General features: G+C 43.3%; 1 protein-coding gene across 2 annotated transcripts in view; it reads right to left on the reverse strand.

Moving 5' to 3' along the window:
- The window catches only part of LOC128666726 (zinc finger protein OZF-like), a 142,372-nt gene that overhangs the window by 113,073 nt on the left and 13,456 nt on the right, over positions 1-15,843 (reverse strand). The gene's annotated exons all lie outside the window — the stretch shown is intronic.

Below are 15,843 nucleotides of genomic sequence, written 5' to 3' on the forward strand. Positions count from 1 at the left end.
CCCTTCTATTGCGTTCTTATACCTACCTAGTACGTTATGTCTGTAACTTTAAACATTGACAGATCCAGCAAATGTAATAGACCCAACATACTCTTTCCAATATCACAGTACATGTTTGAACATGCAAAAAATAACAGCAAAGGAAAAAACAACAACAACAAAAACAATGTAATGTTTATCCTGCCCCACACATTTATTTATCTTAGTGTATTTTAGGTTATGTAGGTGTTTAGTGTTGTTTGTTTTGGTTAGTTTAGTAATAGTTATAACTATAAAACCCCAATAGTGAGTACACAAGTTGTGTTCAATATTTGTTCTTTTCGATTATAACATTGCTCTGAGAGGTATAAACGTATTGGTATTATCAAATGTTCCAAATATCCTTACTGATGTATCTTCCTGCTTTCTAAATGCACTTTACCACCCTGTGAGGTGGAACAAAACCTATATTGTGTAACTGTACTCACTGTTGGAAATAAATAAAATTATAAAATAAAAAAAAATTCTGGTGTAGACTGTCCCTTTAACTTTAGGGCTATTAGTAGTTTATTATATATTAGGGTTCTTTTATTTTGGGTGTTTTTTTTTAAAATGGGTATTAGAATAGGAATAATTGTTATTATTTTGGATAATTCGTTTGTTATTTTGTGTTATTTTTTTTTTTTTTTCGTTTTGGGTGGGGTTTTCTTTTTAGAATAGCCATTTTTTATTTTTAATGGGCAGCAAAAGAGCTGAATGCCCTTTTAAGGGCAATGCCCATACAAATGCCCTTTTCAGGGCAATGAGTAGATTAGGTTTTACTTTATTTTTATTTTGTGGGTTTGGGGGGTGGGGGTTTGTATACTATTAGGGGGGGTTGTTTTTCTTTTGTAGAAAAAGAGCTGATTTCTTTCTTTAAGGGCCCTTGGTAGTTTATTAGATTAGGGTTTTTTATTTTGGGGTGGTTTATTTTTTATTTTTAAAAGGGTATTAGAATAGGAATAATTTTTATTGTTTTGGATAATTTCGTTTGTTATTTTTTGTATAGTTAGTTTTTTTTATTTTTTTTATTTTAGTGTTTTTTATTTTTTGTAATGGTAGGTTTTAGTGTAAGGCAGCTTAGGTTTTATTTCACAGGTAATTTTGTATTTATTTTTACTAGGTAGTTAGTAAATAGTTAATAACTATTTACTAACTAGTCTAACTAGTTAAAATAAATACAAACTTATCTGGGAAATAAAAATAAAACCTAAACTAGCTACAATATAACTATTAGTTATATTGTAGCTAGCTTAGGCTTTGACAGGTAAGTAAGTATTTAGTTTTAAATAGGTATTATTTAGTTAATAATAGTAAAATTTAATTTAGCTCTATTTTAATTATGTTAAATTTAGGGAGTGTTAGGGATACGGTTAGGTTTATGGGTTAATATAGTTTAAATTTAGATTGTTGCGATGGGAGGGATGGCGGTTTAGGGGTTAATAGGTTTATTTAGTGGTAGTGATGTGGGAGGCCAAGGGTTTAGGGGTTAATAACTTTATTTAGTGTCGGCGAGCAGCGGAATAGGGATCAATAGATTTATTATAGTGTGGGCGATGTTGGGGTGCAGGGGAATAGGGGTTAATAACTTTAGTATAGTGGCGGCAAAATTGGGAGCGGCAGATTAGGGGTTAATAGATTTATTTTGGTGGCGGCGATATCGGGAGCGGCAGATTAGGGGTTAATAACATTATGTAGGTGTCGGCGATGTTGGGGGCAGCAGATTAGACTTGGGATTTATGTTAGGGTGTTAGGCTTAAATTTAACTTTTTTTTAACCCCATAGACATCAATGGGGGTGCATTATGGAGCTTTTCATTCCGCGATCGCAGGGGTTAGTTTTTTTTTTTTATAACCCGCTCTCCCTATTAATGTCTATGGGGAAAGCGTGCACAAGCAAGTCAAAACAGTGCTTGTATTTTGTGAGGTATGGAGCTCAACGTAACCATATCGCACGCACAAGCCGGCTGTTTCAAAACTTTTTTTGCGTTCGTTAAATACCCTCTAGCGCGCATAACTTGTAATCTAGCTGATTGTTATCAGTAATTTTAACTGCATAGCTGTTGTAAGAATAGTAAAGTTATGTGGTATTATGTTATTGCGATTGTGACGGATACCCCGGCTACCCCAACTGGGTAGGTCCGCCAAAAGAGTCCTGCTTCCTCCCTGACGACTGCAGCTGTGTAGCTGCCAAGTGATTAAAGCCAGTAGTCCACCCTGATACCAGACAGCACCAGTATTCAGGTGAAACAAGAAGTACACTTTATTGGGAAAACACACAACATTTATACACAAACTGATCTTGATAAGAGCCTTATCAGTCCCCCACATCTCCCGCCATTCCTGCCCCTGCAGACAAGCTGGTGCCTCCATAATATCCAATGGCCCCAAGTGTCCAGCGGTACAGGGAGGGTGCATTTGGGGTGTTCCTGGGGAAGCTGCGGCACTTCCAGGGTGTCACTTGGAAGCCCTTGGCCCCCAGTTGTTTCAGTCCAAAAAGCCTTGATCCATGACTGGGGGTCTGAGTTATGGGCTACCCAGCGTACACCGGGAAGACCTCTGGGAAATGGGTATTGAGGGTTCACCCCTGGAAATCACCCCCCTCTAGTCCTCCCTGAGGGGTATCAATCCCCCAAAAAGCGGAGCTCTAGGACGAGGGGCCGCTGGAGCGACCTGAGTTAAAGGGGACCGCCGAAGGGCGGTCTTCTAAGTAGGGCTCAGAAACCCTGGTTCCCTATGGCGCTCACCTCCGGCAATTGGCCCACATCTTTCCCTCCCCATGGGGTACCAGTCCCCAAGAGAGCGGAGTCCTGGGGCAAGGGCCTCTGAAGCGGCCAGAGGTAAACATCTCCGGAGGATGCTGGGTGTGGCGTCCAGCCGGTAGATCCAGGGGCCGGAGAGGGATACGTCGGTCACAGACCACCTCTTTCAAGATCAGGTTCACACAGAAATTCTCACAAACGGAAAGGTCTGGGAGATTGCTCTGAGGAGCCCAAAACCTCCAAGAACGAGAGGGAGTAAGGTAGTAGGAGGTTGGGGTTTAACCCTTGCAGCCCGGTATCCGTGACAGTGATTATATTGTGGAATAAAGCGATTATTGTTATCATAAGCATTGCAAAAACCTGTGTTACCTGTCATTCATTTCCTTTGCTCTAAGTGATATATAATATGTATACATCCTGAAAATACCACAAAACAACATGTTATATGATACATTTTAGAAAAACAAATCTGCATTAATATGAACTGATGCATATATTAAAAACACAAAGTGAATCCATGTGCTTGTAGACATAAAATGACGGCATATGACAGAGCAGACAACGTACAGATACTGTATTAAGTAAATAAAGTATATGTAAGTAGCAAATAAGGTACAGGTGGGCTATTTATCTTCGTTAGCTCTCCACCAATGAAAGGGGCCTCTCAACAAAGTAAGCCTGGACTTCATTCTAGCATTAAAAATATCTTGAATATCTATATGCAATGGTAAATAACCAGCTATAGAGGTTAGGGGAAAATATCTAGTCCGCCCTAAAAATAACAGATATATACTTTAAAAATATATTTTTAAAAAAAACTATTTAAAAAAAAAAGTAAAAAGTGCTAAGGACTTTATATTAACAACAGCACAAAGCCTTACACATTTATCTATACAGTACTAGGGCTGCACGATTAATCGCGGATGCGGTTTTAAACCGCGATTAATCGCCTTACTGATTTTTTTTTTTTAACTTATTTTGTGGTTTGTATTTTTATGCTCCAAGAGTGTATTGGACATTGAGAAAAATGTGCAGTAAGATTCTGTAGTGTTAAATAAAAGTTTTATTGAAAAATGAAGGTGTTATAGTAATTTTTAATAAAATGGCGATTAAATCGCAATCGCGTTTTTAAAAAAAAAAAAAAAAAGAGAGATTTTTCTTTTCACCCATATTGCCCAGCCCTATACAGTACATATAATCAGCAATAGTAAGTGATCTGCTAATAATTGTGCAAACAGATAATAGTGCACGTCAATTCAAATAACTCCCATTAATCTAGTGCTGGGTGTAAATAACCAGCTCTGCACTATATCATGCAAAGCATAGTCCCAAATCACCTGATTTAATGTAAACAATCCAAATGATGACTCCTATTTTATTTCTGGTTTGTACATAAGCCAGGAGTAGTCGTAAACTTATAGTGTCCTAAAAAAGTGAGAAGTAAATGTCTGTAGACGACCTTAAGGCTAACGGCATAACCATAAAACACAATACCATGTGCAGGAGCTCATTGGAGTAAAACAGCTGTTGCTGTGCACAGAACAACTAATTGCAAACCAACTAATCAATTATGAGATTTGTTGACAACTACTTACATAATCGATTATTATCGATTAGTTATTGCAGCCTTAGTGTGCACTTTTACCTGTAACCTACGTACCTCACACACAATATTATGTGCACACTCACCTGTAACCCACGTACCTCACACACAATATATGTGCACACTCCCCTGTAACCTACGTACCTCACACACAATATATGTGCACACTCCCCTGTAACCTACGTACCTCACACACAATATATGTGCACACTCACCTGTAACCCTCGTACCTCACACACAATATATGTGCACACTCCCCTGTAACCCACGTACCACACACACAATATTTGTGCACACTCCCCTGTAACCCACGTACCTCACACACACAATATATGTGCACACTCACCTGTAACCCACGTACCTCACACACAATATATGTGCACACTCCCCTGTAACCCACGTACCTCACACACAATATATATGCACACTCACCTGTAACCCACGTACCTCACACACAATATATGTGCACACTCCCCTGTAACCTACGTACCTCACACACAATATATGTGCACTTTTACCTGTAACCTACGTACCTCACACACAATATATGTGCACTTTTACCTGTAACCCACATACCTCACACACAATATATGTGCACACTCACCTGTAACTCACGTACCTCACACACAATATATGTGCACTTTTACCTGTAACCCACATACCTCACACACAATATATGTGCACACTCACCTGTAACTCACGTACCTCACACACAATATATGTGCACACTCACCTGTAACCCACATACCCCACACACAGTATATGTGCACACTCACCTGTAACCTACGTACCTCACACACAATATATGTGCACACTCACCTGTAACCCACATACCTCACACACAATATATGTGCACACTCACCTGTAACACACGTACCTCACACACAATATATGTGCACACTCCCCTGTAACCCACGTACCTCACACACAATATATGTGCACACTCACCTGTAACCTACGTACCACACACACAATATATGTGCACTTTTACCTGTAACCCACATACCTCACACACAATATATGTGCACACTCCCCTGTAACCCACGTACCTCACACACAATATATGTGCACACTCCCCTGTAACCCAAATACCTCACACACAATATATGTGCACACTCCCCTGTAACCCACGTACTTCACACACATAATATATGTGCACACTCCCCTGTAACCCACAGTTCCCTCACACACAATATATGTTGCACAGTCACCTGTAAACCCACGTACCTCACACTCAATATATGTGCGCCACTCACCTGTAACCACGTACCTCACACACAATATTGAGACACTCACCTGTAACCCTCGTACCTCAAAATATACTGGCACACTCACCTGTAACCCACGTACCTCACACAATATATGTGCACATTCACCTGTAACCCACGTACCTCACACACATATATGTGCAGCACTCCACCTGTAAACCACGTACCTCACACGACAATATATGTGCACACTCACCTGGTAACCCACGTACCTCACAACAATATATGTGCACACTCACCTTGTAACCCTCAGTACCGCACAACACAATTATATGTGCACTACTCCCACTGTAACCCACGTACCTCACACACAATATATGTGCACACTCCCCTGTAACCCACGTACCTCACAGACAATATATGTGCACACTCACCTGTAACCTACGTACCTCACACACAATATATGTGCACTTTTACCTGTAACCTACGTACCTCACACACAATATATGTGCACACTCCCCTGTAACCCACGTACCTCACACACAATATATGTGCACACTCCCCTGTAACCCACGTACCTCACACACAATATATGTGCACACTCCCCTGTAACCCACGTACCACACACACAATATATGTGCATACTCACCTGTAAATTATTGAAGTTTGGGAGCGCTAAAAAAGCTTTAAAGACAATATGGAGATTTAAAATTTGCACAATATTTATTGCTGGTGGACAATCTAAAAACAATAATATAAACAGTATAATCAGTCTAGGGTAGGATGAAGTAGTGCTAATATATTAAAGTATGGGACGTCTCCCTTTTAAACTTTATATTTTTGGATTTCTCTGTATCTTAACCTTTACGTCTAGATTATTGCAACACTCTAGTTAAACAATAGCTATGTAACCACCTTAATCCACCTTATATTTGCATCTGAAAATGTAGTGTCTTTAAAAAGATATTTTCTTGACTAATTGTCAGAAATAAAATGTTCATAAAAATTGCTTTGATGTTTAAAAGTCTTTTTCCAGTATAAAAATATATTTGTAGTCCAATAAATTTCCGCTATTTCTTAGAGGGGTAACCTTGTAACACTTCAGTCTTTTTTATGCAATTTGTAACAAGTGTTTCTAATGAGCTTACCGGGTCTTCTGACACCTGCTGTGTCTGGCGGTTTGTTTGTTTATCTTACCAGGAAGATGTTTATGCCTTTTCTCTCTCCAATCTTGTACGATACAAGACTAGCCTGTAAGCTTGGTTCTTTGGAGCCTATTTCAGTCTGTGTGGCTCTGATGGTTCAGCACCTTCTGTTCAAAATATCTCTGGCTGTCAGTATTTGGCAGCAGGCTTTCGAGTCAGGTGAATACTTCCGCTACACGCTCCGGCGTGTTTGGCGGTTCCTCCGATACTTAGTGTACAAACGGCCGTTTGTTTCTTTTCTTCTACCCCTGTACTCAAATTGTGATTGAGATCCTGCAGGGTATATGTGAGCTGTAATGGTTGCGTCTACGCGTTTCGCCGGTTGGCTTTATCAAGACGGATCATGTGCACTTTTACCTGTAACCCACGTACCTCACACACAATATATGTGCACTTTTACCTGTAACCCACGTACCTCACACACAATATATGTGCACTTTTACCTGTAACCTACGTACCTCACACACAATATATGTGCACACTCCCCTGTAACCCACGTACCTCACAAACCATATATGTGCACACTCCCCTGTAACCCACGTACCACACACACAATATTTGTGCACACTCCCCTGTAACCCACATACCTCACACACAATATATGTGCACACTCCCCTGTAACCCACGTACCACACACACAATATTTGTGCACACTCCCCTGTAACCCACGTACCTCACACACAATATACGTGCACACTCCCCTGTAACCCACGTACCTCACAAACCATATATGTGCTCAGTCACCTGTAACCCACGTACCACACACACAATATTTGTGCACACTCCCCTGTAACCCACGTACCACACACACAATATTTGTGCACACTCCCCTGTAACCCACGTACCTCACACACAATATATGTGCACACTCCCCTGTAACCCACGTACCACACACACACACAATATATGTGCACACTGCCCTGTAACCCACGTACCACACACACAATATATGTGCACAATCCCGTGTAACCCACGTACCTCACACATAATATATGTGCACACTCCCCTGTAACCCACGTACCTCACAAACCATATATGTGCACACTCCCCTGTAACCCACGTACCACACACACAATATTTGTGCACACTCCCCTGTAACCCACATACCTCACACACAATATATGTGCACACTCCCCTGTAACCCACGTACCACACACACAATATTTGTGCACACTCCCCTGTAACCCACGTACCTCACACACAATATACGTGCACACTCCCCTGTAACCCACGTACCTCACAAACCATATATGTGCTCACTCACCTGTAACCCACGTACCACACACACAATATTTGTGCACACTCCCCTGTAACCCACATACCTCACACACAATATATGTGCACACTCCCCTGTAACCCACGTACCACACACACAATATTTGTGCACACTCCCCTGTAACCCACGTACCTCACACACAATATACGTGCACACTCCCCTGTAACCCACGTACCTCACAAACCATATATGTGCACACTCCCCTGTAACCCACGTACCACACACACAATATTTGTGCACACTCCCCTGTAACCCACGTACCTCACACACAATATACGTGCACACTCCCCTGTAACCCACGTACCTCACAAACCATATATGTGCACACTCCCCTGTAACCCACGTACCACACACACAATATTTGTGCACACTCCCCTGTAACCCACATACCTCACACACAATATATGTGCACACTCCCCTGTAACCCACGTACCACACACACAATATTTGTGCACACTCCCCTGTAACCCACGTACCTCACACACAATATATGTGCACACTCACCTGTAACCCTTGTACCTCACACACAATATATCTGCACACTCACCTGTAAACTACGTACCTCACACACAATATATGTGCACACTCACCTGTAACCCACGTACCTCACACAATATATGTGCACACTCACCTGTAACCCACGTACCTCACCCACAATATACGTGCACACTCACCTGTAACCCACGTACCTCACCCACAATATATGTGCACACTCACCTGTAACCCACGTACCTCACACAATATATGTGCACACTCACCTGTAACCCATGTACCTCACCCACAATATACGTGCACACTCACCTGTAACCCACGTACCTCACCCACAATATACGTGCACACTCACCTGTAACCCACGTACCTCAAACAATATATGTGCACACTCCCCTGTAACCCACATACCTCACACACAATATATGTGCACACTCCCCTATAACCCACGTACCACACACACAATATTTGTGCACACTCCCCTGTAACCCACGTGCCTCACACACAATATATGTGCACACTCACCTGTAACCCACACTGTAACCTACGTAGCTCACACACAATATATGTGCACTTCTACCTGTAACCTACGTACCTCACACACAATATATGTGCACACTCACCTGTAACCCACGTACCTCACACACAATATATATGCACACTCACCTGTAACCCACGTACCTCACACACAATATATGTGCACACTCACCTGTAACCCACGTACCTCACACACAGTATATGTGCACACTCACCTGTAACCCACGTACCTCACACACACAATATATGTGCACTCACCTATAACCCACGTACCACACACACAATATATGTGCACACTTACCTGTAACCTACGTACCTCACACACACACACACACACACAATATATGTGCACACTCACCTGTAACCCACGTACCTCACACACAATATATGTGCACACTCACCTGTAACCCACGTGCCTCACACACAATATATGTGCACACTCACCTGTAACCCACGTACCTCACACACAATATATGTGCACACTCACCTGTAGCCCACGTAACTCACACACAATATATGTGCACACTCACCTGTAACCCACGTACCTCTCCCACAATATATGTGCACACTCACCTGTAACCCACGTACCTCTCCCACAATATATGTGCACACTCACTTGTAACACACGTACCACACACACACACAATATATGTGCACACTCACCTGTAACCTATGTACCTCACACACAATATATGTGCACACTCACCTGTAACCCACGTACCTCACACACAATATATGTGCACACTCACCTGTAACCTATGTACCTCACACACAATATATGTGCACACTCACCTGTAACCCACGTACCTCACACAAAATATATGTGCACACTCACCTGTAACCCACGTACCCCACACACAATATATGTACACACTCATCTGTAACCCACGTACCCCACACACAATATATGTACACACTCACCTGTAACCTACGTACCTCACACACACAATATATGTGCACACTCACCTGTAACCCACGTACCTCACACACAATATATGTGCACTCACCTGTAACCCACGTGCCTCACACACAATATATGTGCACACTCACCTGTAACCCACGTACCTCACACACAATATATGTGCACACTCACCTGTAACCCACGTGCCTCACACACAATATATGTGCACACTCACCTGAAACCCACATACCACACACACACACACAATATATGTGCACACTCACCTGTAACCCACGTACTTCTTCCACACAATATATGTGCACACTCACCTGTAACCCACGTACCTCACACACAATATATGTGCACACTCACCTGTAACCCACGTGCCTCACACACAATATATGTGCACACTCACCTGTAACCCACGTACCTCACACACAATATATGTGCACACTCACCTGTAACCCACGTGCCTCACACACAATATATGTGCACACTCACCTGTAACCCACATACCCCACACACACACAATATATGTGCACACTCACCTGTAACCCACGTACCTCTTCCACACAATGTATGTGCACACTCACCTGTAACCCACGTGCCTCACACACAATATATGTGCACACTCACCTGTAACCTATGTACCTCACACACAATATATGTGCACACTCACCTGTAACCCACGTACCTCTCCCACACAATATATGTGCACACTCACTTGTAACACACGTACCACACACACACACACAATATATGTGCACACTCACCTGTAACCCACGTACCTCTTCCACACAATATATGTGCACACTCACCTGTAACCCACGTGCCTCACACACAATATATGTGCACACTCACCTGTAACCCACGTACCTCACACACAATATATGTGCACACTCACCTGTAACCCACGTGCCTCACACACAATATATGTGCACACTCACCTGTAACCCACGTGCCTCACACACAATATATGTGCACACTCACCTGTAACCCACATACCCCCCACACACAATATATGTGCACACTCACCTGTAACCCACGTACCTCTTCCACACAATATATGTGCACACTCACCTGTAACCCACGTACCTCACACACAATATATGTGCACACTCACCTGTAACCCACGTGCCTCACACACAATATATATGCACACTCACCTGTAACCCACGTACCTCACACACAATATATGTGCACACTCACCTGTAACCCACGTGCCTCACACACAATATATGTGCACACTCACCTGTAACCCACATACCCCACACACACACACACAATATATGTGCACACTCACCTGTAACCCACGTACCTCTCCCACACAATATATGTGCACACTCACTTGTAACACACGTACCACACACACAATATATGTGCACACTCACCTGTAACCCACGTACCTCACACACAATATATGTGCACACTCACCTGTAACCCATGTACCTCACACACACACAATATATGTGCACACTCACCAGTAACCCACGTACCTCACACAAAATATATGTGCACACTCACCTGTAACCCATGTACCTCACACAAAATATATGTGCACACTCACCTGTAGCCCACGTACCTCACACACAATATATGTGCACACTCACCAGTAACCCACATAACTCACACACAATATATGTGCACACTCACCTGTAACCCACGTACCTCACACACAATATATGTGCACACTCACCTGTAACCCACATAACTCACACACAATATATGTGCACACTCACCTGTAACCCACGTACCTCACACACAATATATGTGCACACTCACCTGTAACCCACGTACCTCACACACAATATATGTGCACACTCACCTGTAACCCACGTGCCTCACACACAATATATGTGCACACTCACCTGTAACCCACATACCCCACACACACAATATATGTGCACACTCACCTGTAACCCACGTACCTCTCCCACACAATATATGTGCACACTCACTTGTAACACACGTACCACACACACACACAATATATGTGCACACTCACCTGTAACCCACGTACCTCACACACAATATATGTGCACACTAACCTGTAACCCACGTACCTCACACACACACAATATATGTGCACACTCACCAGTAACCCACGTACCTCACACAAAATATATGTGCACACTCACCTGTAACCCATGTACCTCACACAAAATATATGTGCACACTCACCTGTAGCCCACGTACCTCACACACAATATATGTGCACACTCACCAGTAACCCACATAACTCACACACAATATATGTGCACACTCACCTGTAACCCACGTACCTCACACACAATGTATGTGCACACTCACCTGTAACCTATGTACCTCACACACAATATATGTGCACACTCACCTGTAACCCACGTACCTCTCACACAATATATGTGCACACTCACTTGTAACACACGTACCACACACACACACACAATATATGTGCACACTGTAACCTACGTACCTCACACACAATATATGTGCACACTCACCTGTAACCTATGTACCTCACACACAATATATGTGCACACTCACCTGTACCCACGTACCTCACACACAATATATGTGCACACTCACCTGTAACCCACGTACCTCACACACACAATATATGTGCACACTCACCTGTAACCCACGTACCTCACACACAATATATGTGCACACTCACCTGTAACCCACGTGCCTCACACACAATATATGTGCACACTCACCTGTAACCCACGTGCCTCACACACAATATATGTGCACACTCACCTGTAACCCACGTACCTCACACACAATATATATGCACACTCACCTGTAACCCACGTGCCTCACACACAATATATGTGCACACTCACCTGTAACCCACATACCCCACACACACACAATATATGTGCACACTCACCTGTAACCCACGTACCTCTCCCACACAATATATGTGCACTCTCACTTGTAACACACGTACCACACACACACACAATATATGTGCACACTCACCTGTAACCCACGTACCTCTTCCACACAATATATGTGCACACTCACCTGTAACCCACGTGCCTCACACACAATATATGTGCACACTCACACACAATATATGTGCACACTCACCTGTAACCCACGTGCCTCACACACAATATATGTGCACACTCACCTGTAACCCACATACCCCCCACACACAATATATGTGCACACTCACCTGTAACCCACGTACCTCTTCCACACAATATATGTGCACACTCACCTGTAACCCACGTACCTCACACACAATATATGTGCACACTCACCTGTAACCCACGTGCCTCACACACAATATATGTGCACACTCACCTGTAACCCACGTACCTCACACACAATATATGTGCACACTCACCTGTAACCCACGTGCCTCACACACAATATATGTGCACACTCACCTGTAACCCACATACCCCACACACACACACACAATATATGTGCACACTCACCTGTAACCCACGTACCTCTCCCACACAATATATGTGCACACTCACTTGTAACACACGTACCACACACACACACACAATATATGTGCACACTCACCTGTAACCCACGTACCTCACACACAATATATGTGCACACTAACCTGTAACCCACGTACCTCACACACACACAATATATGTGCACACTCACCAGTAACCCACGTACCTCACACAAAATATATGTGCACACTCACCTGTAACCCATGTACCTCACACAAAATATATGTGCACACTCACCTGTAGCCCACGTACCTCACACACAATATATGTGCACACTCACCTGTAACCCACGTACCTCACACACAATATATGTGCACACTCACCTGTAACCCACGTACCTCACACACAATATATGTGCACACTCACCTGTAACCCACGTACCTCACACACAATATATGTGCACACTCACCTGTAACCCACGTGCCTCACACACAATATATGTGCACACTCACCTGTAACCCACATACCCCACACACACAATATATGTGCACACTCACCTGTAACCCACGTACCTCTCCCACACAATATATGTGCACACTCACTTGTAACACACGTACCACACACACACACAATATATGTGCACACTCACCTGTAACCCACGTACCTCACACACAATATATGTGCACACTAACCTGTAACCCACGTACCTCACACACACACAATATATGTGCACACTCACCAGTAACCCACGTACCTCACACAAAATATATGTGCACACTCACCTGTAACCCATGTACCTCACACAAAATATATGTGCACACTCACCTGTAGCCCACGTACCTCACACACAATATATGTGCACACTCACCAGTAACCCACATAACTCACACACAATATATGTGCACACTCACCTGTAACCCACGTACCTCACACACAATGTATGTGCACACTCACCTGTAACCTATGTACCTCACACACAATATATGTGCACACTCACCTGTAACCCACGTACCTCTCACACAATATATGTGCACACTCACTTGTAACACACGTACCACACACACACACAATATATGTGCACACTGTAACCTACGTACCTCACACACAATATATGTGCACACTCACCTGTAACCTATGTACCTCACACACAATATATGTGCACACTCACCTGTACCCACGTACCTCACACACAATATATGTGCACACTCACCTGTAACCCACGTACCTCACACACACAATATATGTGCACACTCACCTGTAACCCACGTACCTCACACACAATATATGTGCACACTCACCTGTAACCCACGTGCCTCACACACAATATATGTGCACACTCACCTGTAACCCACGTACCTCACACACAATATATATGCACACTCACCTGTAACCCACGTGCCTCACACACAATATATGTGCACACTCACCTGTAACCCACATACCCCACACACACACAATATATGTGCACACTCACCTGTAACCCACGTACCTCTCCCACACAATATATGTGCACACTCACTTGTAAAACACGTACCACACATACACACAATATATGTGCACACTCACCTGTAACCCACGTACCTCACACACAATATATGTGCACACTAACCTGTAACCCACGTACCTCACAGACAATATATGTGCACACTCACCAGTAACCCACGTACCTCACACACATACACAATATATGTGCACACTCACCTGTAACCCATGTACCTCACGCAAAATATATGTGCACACTCACCTGTAGCCCAAGTACCTCACACACAATATATGTGCACACTCACCAGTAACCCACAGACAATATATGTGCACTCACCTGTAACGCACGTACCTCACACACAATGTATGTGCACACTCACCTGTAACCTATGTACCTCACACACAATATATGTGCACAGTCCCCTGTAACCCACGTACCTCTCACACAATATATGTGCACACTCACCTGTAACCCACGTACCTCACATACAATATATGTGCACACTCACCTGTAGCCCACACAATATATGTGCACACTCACCTGTAGCCCACGTACCTCACACACACAATATATGTGCACACTCACCTGCAACCGGTGTACCTCACATACAATATATGTGCACACTCACCTGTAACCCACATACCTCACACACAATATATGTGCACACTCACCTGTAGCCCACGTACCTCACACACACAATATATGTGCACACTCACCTGTAACCGACGTACCTCACACACACAATATATGTGCACACTCACCTGTAACCTACGTACCTCACACACAATATATGTGCACACTCACCTGTAACCTATGTACCTCACACACACACACAATATATGTGCACACTCACATGTAACCCACGTACCTCACACATAATATATGTGCACACTCACCTGTAACCTACGTACCTCACACATAATATATGTGCACAATCACCTGTAACCCACGTACC

This window comes from Bombina bombina, chromosome 7 (genome assembly GCF_027579735.1).
Source record: "Bombina bombina isolate aBomBom1 chromosome 7, aBomBom1.pri, whole genome shotgun sequence".
NCBI lineage: Eukaryota > Metazoa > Chordata > Amphibia > Anura > Bombinatoridae > Bombina > Bombina bombina.